The following is a 15,000-nucleotide window of genomic DNA, read 5'->3' as shown; positions in this document are numbered from 1 at the left end:
GAGATTTGAAGAAATAAAATATCGTAACCTAAGTCGTTTCTACTCAAACGAACTCACTCGAGTCGTGTGGATGTGGCAGGGGCATTTGTCGACAACAGCCGTTCAAATGAAGAATACCAGAAGACGTCAAAATGAATAAGAATCCCTCAACGTCAAAATGAAGAATCATGATTCTCATTTCTTGTCATCCTGAGAACCACATATCTAAATGAAATCGCCAGAACAAAATCTCTTGAGTGTCTCCTTTTTAAAAAGGTTCAAAGTAAAGTCATGGTGCGTTACGGGAGAAATGTCAGAATCAATTAATCACCCAATTAACCAATTACGAGTATTTAATCTATAATTCCCCATCTAAATAATACATAACAAGATTAACCTTTTGATCTATAACGCGTCAGGATGCCAGAAAATAAAATAAAGATAAAAGAAAAATAAACAAAGACAAGCACAAATAAGCAAATAAAACTGGTAAACAAAACAACCCAACCGAAAGGCTTACTGCTTTGGGGTTTCCTCAGCAACGTCTCCTCTAAGCTCTGCGCATGCGCGCGCGCGCACACATGTTTTACAACCAGCGCACATAAAGAATGTGCCCACACAAGGTTTTCAAATTATATTCAAATCCATTCAATAAAGAAGTTCCACCCGAACATCAACTTATACATTTTCAAAAATATGGTAACTTGCCAACCGTCAAACCGATAATTGTTTCTCTCTCTCTCTCTCTCTCTCTCTCTCTCTCTCTCTCTCTCTTCTAGCTCCAGCGCTTCCATTGCAAACGAAATTACTTTGCCGCCATGGATGCGCGCGCACATACTTTTTGGAATAGGCAAAGTTTGTACACAACCAAGTTTCTGCGCACTCACAGCAGCTAAAAAAAAAAAAAAAAAAAAAAAAAAAAAAGTGAACACTGCTCCCCAGGTGTACAACATTCCGGGTTGTTTTTTTTTTTTTTTTGTTTTTTTTTGACTGACTGACTGACTGACAGACTTGGTTGGAGAGGATTCTTCCACCTGCTTTATAATTATCGGGAAAAAGAATTCACGGATTCTTATCTGATCAGGTCAGGAAGCACTCAATCGCGGTTAAGGCGTTGTCACACTGGTCTATATTTCCTCCGATTGTTGGCGCAGATATGCAGCCTGGAGCTGTCTCCGATATGCTGAAGGAAAATAATTTTCCTCCAATATATCAAATGATATTCTATGTATTTTTGTTGGGGGGGAAATAGTTTAACATCGTGATTTTACGACGGAAACGGATCTGAAGGTGGGCTGTACCGCCGATTAATCGGAGATTGGAGGAAAGTTCGTAGCATGCTACTTGCTTTTGCTACTTCGTTTGAGTAGAAACGACTTCGGTGGCGTCATATAGCGAGAAGCTGAATGACGAACTGAGAGAAGTTAAATCTAGAATATGAATGTTAGACACATTGAGATGATCTTGCGGAAGTCTAGAATGTTGTAACTCGAGTAGTTTCTACTCAAACCAAGTAGCAAAAGCAAGTAGCAAAAGCAAGTAGCAAAAGCAAGTAGCAAAAGCAAGTAGCATGCTAGCCTAGTGTGCCGCCACCATTAAGCAAACGACGATTTCATTCAGTCACGGGGAACGGGGGGAGAGGAGGAGGGGGGAGAAGAGGGGGAGCTTCTTCCCACCCTTTCCCTCTTAGGACAAAAGAAAAAAGAAAAAAAAATCAGAATAGCTCCTTTAAGACTAGATAGCAAAATCCACGCAATTTCAGTCAGACGTGGGGGGGGGGAGGAGAGGGGAAAGGGGGAAAGAGGGGGGATGGGGGGAAATAACGATTTCTGCGATGCCGAGTCATTTACCCCCCCTCAACACCCCCCTCCCCCCCACCGCAGCATCGATGACGTCATTCTCAGGTCGTCGCTCTGTCTATACCACACCTGTCTACCACCTGTCTCCCCTCTCCTCCCCCCCCCCTCTCCCGGGTCTCGCTACTCAACGGCGGACCCACAGGGACTATAGACGGTCTGCCTGATTTTGAGGGACGTCGTTTATGTCCTTCGCCCCTTCAATGCTTCTGACGATTTCTGGGGATTTCGTTCAGTTAAGGAATCAAATTTTCATGACAACGAAAAAGTTATATAAATATAAAAAAAAAAAAATCTTACTAAATCTCTCAAACTCACTATTCCACCCCTGTCAGTTACTGCAAGCAGCTGTTGTTGTTGTTGTTGTTTTTTTAGGCCGATGTAGGGTCGCCTCCCCACGACATGGCCCAGAGCGGGTCACGGGAATCAAACTCACGACCACATGCTACCGTGCGGCCTAATTTCTTACTTAACAAAAGTGAAAATAAATTTTACAATTTTCTTTTTCTTGGGGTTCATAAGATAGGATTAAAATAGCCTGGCAACAGCCAGAATAAAATATAAAAAGTACCATCAAGTACGGAAGGCGTTCATCTGTTTGATCAAAATATTCCGTAATGTATTTCCATTAACTGGAAAAAATTAGATTAAGACTTCCAAACTTTGATGTCTGCTACACCTTAGAATAAAGGAAGAAAAACGGAATCCCAAAACTTACTGTATATACATATATACATACATATACCAAAGGTTTTTTCCCCCTATACGGGAGGTAGCCAAAAAGAAAAAGTCATAGAAACCACTCCCAATCATTCCATTTCCTATAGATTCCACTCCCCTCCACCCTCCCTCTTATCTTGGCAAATACAGTGTTTAGGAAGAAAGTCAAGCATAAGTACACATGGGAGAGGGTGGTGAATGGAAGGGTGGCAGATATATATGTTGTATATATATATATATATATATATATATTTATATATATATATTATATATATATATATATATATATATATATATATATAATATATATACATACATACATATACCAAGGCCTTTTCCCCTTCCAAGGGAGGCAGCCAAAAAGGGAAAGGCATAAAAACACTCCCACCCATTTCATCCCTAAATACACTCCACACCCCTCCCACCCTCCCTCTCATCCGAGCACCTCCCGGATGACGGGTCATCCCTGCACCCTGCCATACACATATACACTCCTTTAAAGCCCCTGTACAATAAATGCAACTCCGATCCAATTTCCCAACCAAACCTCAAACTACCAGCAAGAGTGACCCGAGAACTGAAGAACAGATCAACAAAGACCTGAAGAACTGTCACTGTCCTAACAGAACAGGTTAAGGCGTTATCACACTGAATTCTTTTTCCTCCGATTACTGAAGCAAATTTACAGCCAAAAGCTTTCGGGGAGGAATCCGATATGCTGGAGAAATGTAAGTTTCCCCCAGCATATCAAATGACATTTTGTAATAAGCTGTTGATAAAGCAAAATAGTTTGCCACAGTGATTTTAAGGAGGAAAGAGTTCTGGGGGTTGGCGGTATCGCCAATGATTTGGAGCCTGAAGGAAAAATAGCCCAGTGTGATATGGGATAGGAAGGTCGAGTGTGTTGAGGAAACAAGATCCTTCAGAGAAGATGGATCCCGTATCTACAGGACTCAGCATCGTTCTGAATAAAGAAAATAAATAAATAAATAGATGAAAATAAAAAATAAAAATAAGAATAAAGATAAAAATAAAAATACAATAAAATAAAAATAAGAATAAAAATAGAAAAAAAAATAATAAAAAAAAATAAAATAAAATAATAATAATAATGATAATAATAATAATAATAATAATAATAATAATAATAATAATAATAATAATAATAATAATAATAATAATAATAAAAACGATAAAACTCAACCAATCAAAGCCAAAATAAGGACATTCAAGGACATAAAATGTTGAATAAACGAATGAATGTTCTGTACGTAAACAGGTAGTATGAAAGCATATACAACATGATTGTCTTTAGTTGTCTAGTGTGTCGATCAACCTGGCCTTTATAGCTAAGCCTCGAACATGAAATTCTTTTCCTAGGCGGACCAGCAGCAAATATATAAACGTAAAATGTGCTTACTGTAACCCATGACAAAGCGAAAGAGGTAAAAGACCTAAAAAAAATGTCTCCGTCTATTCTCTCCTCCTGTCTTTCCTTTGAATAATACCTTTCCCCTAAACTCCTCTCTACCTTAAGCCAGTGGTTCTCAACCTAAGGTACGGAACCTTAACCCTTGGGGTAACAAACATGACAGCCAGTGCAATGGCACAGCATATTTACCATAAGAAAGCATATTGTGCATTCATTGTATCCTACTAACTGACATTTTTAATTTGAATATAAAAGATTATGGGAAAGGTGGAGGGGGAAACACGGATCTTTATCTGAATATCGAGTTTATTCCTGACCGGTTTCGCTTACAATAACTTCTTCAGAAGCTAGTGTAAACGAAACCGGTCAGGAATAAACTCGATATTCAGATAAAGACCCGTGTTTCCCCTTCCACCTTTCCAATAATTTGTCCCAATGTCTCTACATTTGAAATAAAAAAGTACCTTTGTTCAGTAATTGAATATATCTAACAATTTCTCAGTCAGATTTGTATCGCTAATCCTTTTCGTATGTTTGTATTGTATTTATATTGGATGGGGGTACGAGAATTTTTTTTTAGATGATCAAGGGGTGCGACTACTGAAAAATTGTTAAGAACCATTGCCTTAAGTTAAGCTGTAACGCGGAACATCCCTGAGGATGTTTCTGGGACTTAACCGAAACGTTTCGTCATAGATTTCCCTCATCGGGCCTGCTATTTACATTTTTCATACCAAATGGATTCCAGACACCAAGTACTTCAAGCATATGCATGTTTATATAAACATGTATCTTTTATCATTCAATTAACCAATCAATCATCCATTTCGCGTCCACTACTGAACAAAAGTCTCTTCCTGACTATTCCATGACTTATTCGCACGACTGCGCCAACCTCTGCCACGTCACTCCTACAAACTTCTCTATCTCTTCTCTCCTTCTTCTGTCTTGTCTCCTCTGCCAAGTTTCCCATCTCGCTGCATTCACTCAATAACACACTAGCACCATCACCAATTATTCTTTCGCGTTATCTTTCCTGACCAATTCCATCTTTCTCTTTTTTGCTGCCTCCACATCCTCTTTCACTCCAATTTGCTCTCTTCTCTCTCTCTCTCTTACCTTCCTCTCTTCATGTCTTTCAGCGTTATTCCCAGAGCCGATCTCTCAATTTTCCTTTGTGTAATCCTTAGTTCTGCCTCTACCACATTCGTACATTTTCAAGTCTAATATCCGCATATTATAGCTGGTATCATACACTGATTATAAAATTTGTGTTTCATACATACATATAGATAACTTCTCTATTATTTTTATAATCTTTAGTCAGTTTCAAAAATCCCAAATAATAACTCTTCAACTTCTTAAAACTCTCACCATCGATTATAATCCCTTTACTTTGAACTCTCGTGTTGAACATTAATTTGGTTTTATGCTTATTTTCCTTCAAATCTACTTTGAAAAATTCCTTGTTTAGATAATTCACCATATCTTGCAAGCTGTCTGCGCTTCCTGAAATACAACGTCACCCGGAAATCTTAGGCGATTAAAATATTTGCCATTAATCTTCAAACCCAACTTCCCAACTCAGCCTTCTAAAAATAATTTCCAAAGAAGCTGTGAATAGTTTGCGTGAAATTATATCGCCATGACATACTCCTTTCTTGATCTTTATCTTTTCTGTATCTTGTTGTATTCAAACCTCGTCTGTACTTTTCAATAAATGTTCTGTAGAACCTTTACAGTGTGTTTGTAGTCTGCATGCGTATTGTTCTACAGCGTCGAAGATCATTTCGTAATTTACAAATCCTAAACTTAGAGGTTTATTGTGTTTTGTTGTTTTCTTGATTAGTTCATTTATCGTTTGCAAATGGTCTATGGTCAAGTATCCGCTTGTACAAAAATGTGTCTATTCTTTTGGTTGGTTTACATTTTAAAGTTTGACTAGTCTATTTGCAAAGATTTTGGAAAATACATGTTTGATACCAAACTAATTGGTCGGTGGTTATCAAAATCTTACCGATTTCCTTTCTTGTGAAGTAGAATCACTATAAGAACATAATGAAGGAGACCGCAAGAGACCATAAGGCCTACACTAAGCAGTTCCATGTCCATTACCACCTATCAACCCCATCCATAAAACTGCCTAACATTTTCTTAAAATAGCCGATAGTTTCAAAGCTCACTACATGGTTACTAAGTCTATAGCATTGCACCATGATTCAGGAAAGTATATAGGTAAGCTAACCTATAATCTTCTTTCTCAGCGTCTTCCAGATCTATCGATATGCCACCTTCCCCAGATGCTTTCCCTCGTTTCATATTTTTTAGAACAAAAGCTACTTCTTCCTTTGTAACTTCTGGTACTAACGTCTACAAATGAATGTACTGACTTAACTACGAGTGAAGCTATTTATAGAAAAAAAGTGAAGCTTTTTGAGATATTATTATACCCTTTTCACCTGTCTCTGCGTCTAATCAGCTCACTTTCAAAGACATCTGCCGACTCACTAGAGCTAGGTTGAGCTCGGCATCTTTAATACTTTTACTTTTCCAAATATTTTTGGGATGTTTGTTTTCGGTAACATTTCCTTCCAATTCTCATCTAATTCCTTGGCCATATATATATATATATATATATATATATATATATATATATATATATATATAGTATATATATATATATATATATATATATATAAATATATATATATATATGAATATATATATATATATAAACTCTTTATCCCACACTCGGAAAAAGAAGACACTAATGTCGAACGTTCTGTATATTTCGATCACTAACTGTGACCCTCTTCAGCAGAATGAATACATAGTGGAAGGCATAAGCTTATATACAAAAATAATCTTTTTCCGACTGTGGGATAAAAAGTTTATTTTATCAATGTGCTACGACATTACTTTATAGTGGATATATATATATATATATATATATATATATATATATATATATATATATAATATATATATACACGTCCCTATACATACATATACGGATACAAATATACATATAACTGTGAAGATTAGGCTCCCTACCAGTCCCGCTGAAGACGATAGCCGAGCGATGACTTGGCCTCATCAGCACCTGGCAACCTCCACCATGAAGCGGCTACCTCTGACCATACTCACCACAACATCCCGTCGGAGGGCACTGTGGCTGTATAACAATATCCTCCTTCCCCCTCTTCTTCTTCCTCCTCCTTTTCCTTCTCCTCCTCTTCATCCTCCTCCTTTCCCTCCTCCTCTTCCTCCCCTTTCTCTTCCTCCTTTTCCTTCTCCTCCTATTCCTCCTCATCTTCATCCTCCTCCTTCTCCTCCTCCTCTTCCTCCCCTTTCTTCCTCCTCCTCCCTTTCCTTCTGCTATTCCTCCTCCTTTTTCTTTCCCTCCTATCCCTACTCCTCCCCTTCCTCCCCTCCTCTTCATCCTCCTCCTTCTCCTCCTCTTCTTCCTCCTCCTTTTCCTTTTCCTCCTTTTCCTTTTCCTCCTACTCCTCCTCTTCCTTCCCCTCCTCCTCTTCATCCTCCCCACCTTCTCTTCATCCTCATCCTCCCCTCCTCTTCTTACTCCTTTCTCCTTCTCCTCTTCTTCCTCCTTCTTTTCCTTCTCCTCCTATTCCTCCTCCCTCTGCTCCTCTTCATCCTCCCCTTCTCCTCTTCATCCTCCCTTCCTCCTCTTCATCCTCCCCTCCTCCTCTTCATCCACCTCCTCCCCCTCCTCTTCTTACTCCCTTTCTCCTTCTCTTCCTTCTCCTATTCCTCATCCTCCTCTTCCTCCCCTCCTCCTCCCCTTCTTCCTCCTCCTCCCCCCAACCCACTTCTCTAAGGTGTCATTTTCTAGAACCGAAGGAAATCTTTGGTGTTAAACCAAAATGTAATCAATAGACAGAGTTGCTCTAGCGAGGGGGTTAATCGGGATAGCCAGTTGATTTTACTTAGCTTCAGGGGTTCAATAGCCAATGCAATGGTGCTGTATTTTTACCATGAGAAAGCATAATGTGCATGCATTGTATTCTGCTAACTGACATTTCTAATTTAAAATTAAAAATTACCTTTGATCAGTAATTGAATATATATATATAATAATTGATCAGCAGAGTTTGTATCACTAATCCTTTTCTTATGTTTGCATTGTATATATATATATATATATATATATATATATATATATATATATATATATATATATATATTGTAGGTTTTTTTTTTCTTTTCTTTTTTTTATAATCAAGGGATACGGACACCGCAGACAATTGAGAACTCAAGTAAAAACGACTTCAGTTATGGTATTCTATTTTTCAAATCTCTAAATATCAAAATATCTTTCAGTCGTATATAGCAAAGCCGAATGATGATATTGCAAACCTATACGAATGTTAGACGTACGCTTGAAATGTTCTTAGAAAATTCTAGATTTCTGTCAACTAATTCATATTCTAGTAATTCAACTGGAGGTTGGAGGTAGGGTGTTGGAGGGAAAATATCCCAGTGTGATAGCCTCTTTACTGCTACAAATCCAAAAACATTCTTAATACACAAAGCTGACTGAAATTACGTGCCCTTCGATAAAATCAAATCCACAAAATGGCTACAACAATTTCTTACTACACCTATATCTACACTACACACTGCATCTCTATCAACTGCTTCCTCCTCCTGAAACACGCAGAAGTCATTCGGGACTATTCCCCCCCGCGCTGGGAAGAGTGGGGAGAGGTGGGGATCTCCCCCCCTTCCTCCTCCCCCTTTCCCCCATGTCTGGAAACCCAGTCGGCCATCGTGTCTTGCAGTCTGTCGCGGCGTGGTGGAAGGGGGAGGGGGAGGGGGAGGGGTGGGCGTAGGAGGAACTACCCAACTCCCTGTGCACCTAAATAAAGTCTAGAGCAAAGACTATATAATCTTCATTAACCCAAATCCTATGAAGCACTTGATATTTCATTCAGCAGAGGAAAGTTGCACTGAATACAATAAATGTGTAATATAATCGTATATGGTTAAACTACAAATGCCCAATTATAGGAAGCTGCTAATTAGAAGGAAATCAATTATCTCCTGTCTGCAGAGACAAATTCTAAGCAATTTCATCCACGTTAATGCACTACACACACACACACACACACACATACGAGTACACACACACACACACACTTTTATTTATTTAATGCAAGTACATCAACAACGACTCTATGCTCGTAGGTCGACGCTGTGGAGCCAGGGGTCTGTACACGACTATCACGCGGCGCAAATAATCGATATTAATCAGTCTGGACCGTAGTAGTCTATGGAAACTACCATTTCAGCTCACTACGACAAGAGTAACGGCAACCGCCTACGTCATGTCGCCTTTGCGGTCAATTTCAAATTTCCTTGTCATAGCAGTGCAACAACGGCTCACAGTGTACCTTCCCAACGCCATGCCCTTGGTACACAAAAATGAACATTTAAACACCTCTAACAGTACATAATTAATGAAAATTCGGTCAATGTGAGAGAAAGAGAAGGGTCACGGAGAAGAGGTGTTGCCAATTCATAATTATCACAAGGTCAAATGGTTAACGTTTCCATACGACCTGGTAACACGTAAATATTATAGACTGACGCCCAAACCACTAGAAAAGCCACAAGAATCAAATAAATAATCCTGAGACAGCCACTACCCACGTACAAGTAAGGCAAATTAAATGGATGGAGAAAAAAATATTGGGTAACTCCTCCTGGCTACTAGATGCCATATCTCGCTAGACTGTCACGTGCCCCCCCCCCACCTCTGTAGTGGTAACGATCCATGATTTAAGATCTACTTGTGGTTTAAAGCATGCAGTTTCGTAAGCCGTGGGCCTTATCCGATAGTACTGAACATTACAGCTAGATATAATGTTTTTTGTGTTTGTAGACATTGGGTCGTTTTGGTGATCAATACCAACATTTCCAACCCCTCTGTTCAGACTAACACTGCAATCGCCATGAACTTTTCACGCTGTAAAAATATGTTTGGCATAGGACTGTAGCTACGACCACCTTAACGACGTACAAAATACAGCGTAGTTAAAAAACCTAAAGTATGGGTACATAATTTCTACAATTTGCATGAAGTTGAAATTATAGTACAACTACAGGGTACGATGACAACACTTTGCAAATACATGAGAACACGTATATATTTAACTTTGAAACCAACCAAAAAACTGCCACGAAGAATGTACAAAAAAAAAGGGAGTAAAAAATAACTTTGATGCAGACTGCTCCTTCCCTTCCCGCGCTACAGTAGCAGACGACGCACTGGTCGTATCGTCTGCTAGGCGCTCGCTCACACTAAAAATAAACCTTCTCAAATGTATTTTCTCTTCTCGTTACTGACCATTTCCCCTGCCATATTTGTTTTCATATATTCACATTTCGCTTCATGCTGTGATACTTCTCCGTGTCGACCAAAGCCAACAAACTTTTAAATCATGTCCTTGCACCTCTGTCAGTATGACCACAGACATCTGACGTTTGTACTTTGGCTATCGACCTGTCTCAGCATCATTCCCAGCCTTGTTGACCCCTTTATCTGTCACCCATTCCTTTTTACGTTGGTCATAGACACTGTTGAAACACTGGGAAGTAGAAACAGGGCCTATCGATTTCAAAAACTTACCTTCATTATAGGAAGGACAAGAATTCCATACGACCACAACACCTAGCAAGAGCCCACTGCAGCGAGCTGGCAGAGCCACCTGGTGCTTATCAGCGAAAGCATGGCGGCGCGCGCTACTTGAATCACATGGGAGCGTCTGACATCTGCAGTGCTCTATCGGTCTGTGTTGCAAAGCAAAGGATTAGTTACTTGTTTACGGAAGAATTCAATAAACTTTGAATTACTGCAATACGCTTAGGGGTACAGTGCCGCCACTGGACGTTACGTTCAAAAAACACGAAGTGACGTCAAATCTTGCAACGACGACGACACAAGTCGACCACCATCGCTCGGTCTGAAGTTCGATTATGCAAATAGAACTTTACTTACATCACCTCTGACGTGACGTTGTCACTGATGACAAGGTGATAGGATGTCACGTATTTATTCTCCCTCTGGGCAGACCTGAACTTTAAATTATTTCGCCTCTTTTCCCCAAAGGAAGCAAACTATATATGAATATGGACACTTTCTTGCATGGAGTGAATGTTATACTGCCGTACATGATCAAACTCATTCCCGTGAGACGATTTCCCTGTCTATTTAGACAAGACATGAGTGATTGTATAGGTACTGCCAAACAGAGGAAGGGAGAGGAGGAGATGGAGGAGGGAAGGGAGGGAGGGGAGAGAGGAAGGGAGTGAAGGAGGAAGGAAGGTGTCCAGCCAATTGACGCGTGGGAATGTCTGTCTGTCAAAAACATAAACTGACATGACGGATAGACAGAGCGGAGGGCAGTCCAGACGGTACCGAACATATATTGATTTGTGAATCATCAAACACGCTGTCCTCTTCCTCCTCCTCCTTCTCCTCCTCCTCCTCCTCCTCCTCCTCCTCCTACTCCTTTTCATCTTCTTCTTCCTCCTCCTCCTCTTCCTCCTACTCCTACCCCTCCTCCTCCTCTTCGTCATCCTTGTCATCGTCCTCCTCATTTTATTCCTCTTCCTTTGCTTCCTTCTCCTCCCCTTCCTCTTCCTCCTCCTCCTCCTCCTCCTCTTCCTTCTCCTCATCACCATTATTATCTTCCTCCTCCTCTTCATAATCCTTGCCTTCATCCTCTTCCTCCTCCTCCTCTTCTTCTTTTTTTTTCTTATTTCGCCTCTTCCCCCCGCTCTCTCTCTCCTTTGTCCTCCTCCTCCTCCTTCTCCTCCTCCTCATACTCCTTGTCTTCGTCTTCCTCCTCCTCTTCCTCCTCCTTCTCCTCCTCCTCCTCTTCCTCCTCCTCCTCTTCCTCCTACTCTTTTTATTTTATTTCCATCGCCTCTTCTCCTGCTCTCTCTCCTTAGCCCCTTCTTCTTCCTCCTCCTCCTCCTCCTCCTCCTCCTCCTCCTCTTCCATGTCGACGCGTTGGTCCGCATTCAACCAGCATTACTCCCACTTATCCACCTCCACTCCTCTTATCCACCTCCACTCCACTTATCCACCTCCACTCCACATATCCACCTCCACTGCATTTATCCACCTCCACTCCACATATCCACCTCTACTCCACTTATCCACCTCCACTTATCCACCTCCACTCCACTTATCCACCTCCACTCCACTTATCCACCTCCACTCCACATATCCTCGTCACTTATCCGACCGATATCCATTGGGTGACATGATCCTTATCCTTATCCACATTGGATACATTCTCCTGGCGTTAACAATAATGCAATATCTAAAGGGTTTCATTGGGTTGAAGCGACAAGATAAAATCACTAATAGAAGTTGGGAATCGATCCACGGCTGTCTTGGTCATCAACTATCTCTCCCTCCCCCCCTCTCTCTCTCTCTCTCTCTCTCTCTCTCTCTCTCTCTCTCTCTCTCTCTCTCTCTCTCTCTCTCTCTCTCTCTCTCTCTCTCTCTCTCTCTTGGTACAAGTGCCTAGTCTGACCTAACCTTACGTATCTGTTATTCAACTTAACTTATCATAACTTGACCTAACCTAATGCAACTTGACCTAATCGTAAATTCACCTCAGCTATCCTAACCTAACGTAACTTAACCTAACCTGATTTGCCTTAACCTAACCTAACCTATCCTAATTCCACCTGACCTAACCTAGCTTAACCTAATCTGACCTAACCTAGCTTAACCTAACCTGACCTAACCTAGCTTAACCTAACCTGACCTAACCTAGCTTAACCTAACCTAACCTGACCTAACCTAGCTTAACCTAACCTGACCTAACCTAACTTAACCTAACCTGACCTAACCTAACCAAATATTTCTTTTGGTTGTGACCGGGAAAGACTTGTTTTATTTATTTTTTCCGGAATTTTTTAGACGATTCTTTTTCGGGAACTTTTCTGTTTCAGTCCAGTGATTTAACATAATATGACCATAAAAATGGAGGAGACTGCAGGAGACCATAAGACCTACACTAGGCAGTTCCATGCCCCTTACCATCTGCCATCCCCATCCATAAAATTATCTCATCTTTTTCAAAACGACCAATTATTTCAGTGCTAACTACATAATTACAACATAAGAACATAAGAATGGAGAAGACTGCAAGAGACCATAAGGCCTATACTAGGCAGTTCCGTGTCCTTTACCACCTGTCATCATTCTCCTCAAAGTTATCTGATCTCTTAAAACAACCAATTGTTTAAGCGCTAACTACATGGTTAATGAGTCTATTCCATTCCTTAACCGCTCTGTTGGTAAACCAGTTCTTCTTATATTTAAACTGGTTCAAGATCCATTACTACGAATCCTGCCCTGTTGTCTTGATATGATGACCTTGCTTGCATCACCCTTGTTCAAGTCATTTACATATCTTACTCTGGCTCCCACCTGACGATTTTATTCAGCTGAAGAAAATAATCAGTAATCAGTAAAATGTTAATGGTGTCTCGTGTGTGTGTGTGTGTGTGTGTGTGTGTGTGTGTGTGTGTGTGTGTGTGTGTGTTTACCTAGTATCTTATGGAAAGGGAACCTATGCTCATGGTGTCCCGTCTTTGTATCTCGTAGTGTCTAGTTTGCTCTTAAATTCGTGAATGGTTTTTGCACACACTATTGTTTCGTCTAATTTGTTCCAGATGTTCCAGATGTTCCATTCCGTCTGGAAAACTTGTTAATTTTTTTTCATGTCCTCTTATGTTTCTCTTGTCCCAATTTAGAAAGTCCTCTCTACCGAAGACTTCCGTGCCTTTCATGATTCTGTAGATGGTCAGAAGGTCGCCTCTTTCTCTTCTTTGTTCCAAAGTCGGTAATTTCAATTAAGTCAGTCTCTCCTCATATGACAGGTTTGCAAATGCTGGGGCCATTTTCGTGGTTGCTCTCTGGATTCTTTGAATTTTCTTTATATTCTTTTTGGTACTGGGTGACCATAGTGTCGCAGTATACTCCAATCTAGACCTTATTGGTGTGACTAATATTTTTTTTAACCATTTCTTCATCTAAATAAACCTTTACTGATCTTATCAAGTTGTAGGATTCTCGGACAGTTTTGTTTATTTGTTTATCAGGGAACAAGTCATTTGAGATAATTACTCCCAGGTCATTCAGATCCCACTTTCTTAAATTCCTTTGTTCCAATTTTATATTGTCCTGATATTCTTTATTTTTATTTTTTCCGAACTCTATCAAAATACATTTCGTGTGTGTGTGTGTGTGTGTGTGTGTGTGTGTGTGTGTGTGTGTGTGTGTGTGTGTGTGTGTGTGTGTGTGTGTGTGTGTGTGTGTGTGTGTGCTGAATCGAATCCTCTGGCATTAGCCAGGAAGGAACGCACGAGTTGGCTCACCAAGACAACAAGAGGTCAACCTGGGTCAAAGTAGGTCAAAGTAGGTCAAAGTAGGTCACTAAGAGGTCAAACCTCGTCAAACTTACTCACTATCCCCCTCCCACGAAACGGGAAGTGAGAAACCCCCTTTCTTTAAGGCCGATGTTGGGTCGCCTCCTCGCCTGGCCAGGGCGACAAAGCCTGCAGTGAGTCCCGGGTATCGAATTCACGACCACCCGGCCATGATTTTGACACGGTATCCGCTGGGCTACCGTGCGGCCCTGACGTCAACCAGAACCAAATTATTAAAGTTACCTGTGGATCCTCGTACAGGAGCTATGCCTCCCACGACCTGAATAAATTATGTTGATATTCTTAAAATAATCCTTATATAAATCTTATATATATATCCTTGGAAGGGAATGTTGTGTATATGGAAAGATTTTTTTTAAATATCACCGGTGATATTCTTAAAAAAAATCCTTGTATAAATCTTATATAAACCATTCGAAGGGAAAGATTTATATAGGGAAAGAATTTTTTAAGAATACCACCGTAAGAATCTTACGGTGGTATTCTTAAAAGAAATCCTTATATAGATCTTAT

The 15,000-nt window shown here is 40.3% G+C and overlaps 1 protein-coding gene across 1 annotated transcript in view; it reads right to left on the bottom strand.

Annotated features, from left to right (window-relative positions):
- The window catches only part of Asator (tau-tubulin kinase asator), a 384,867-nt gene extending 374,163 nt beyond the window's left edge, over window positions 1–10,704 (bottom strand). Inside the window, exon 1 of the mRNA XM_076200954.1 lies at window positions 10,643–10,704. The gene's annotated coding sequence lies outside the window, so the exon portion shown is untranslated. The remainder of the gene's footprint in view (window positions 1–10,642) is intronic.
- Window positions 10,705–15,000: the final 4,296 nt, after the last annotated feature.

This window comes from Oratosquilla oratoria, chromosome 17, assembly GCF_046742065.1.
Source record: "Oratosquilla oratoria isolate Oo_2021 chromosome 17, ASM4674206v1, whole genome shotgun sequence".
Lineage (NCBI taxonomy): Eukaryota > Metazoa > Arthropoda > Malacostraca > Stomatopoda > Squillidae > Oratosquilla > Oratosquilla oratoria.
The sequence above is the reverse complement of the archived record's forward strand: the minus strand, read 5'-3'. Positions and strand labels throughout refer to the sequence as shown.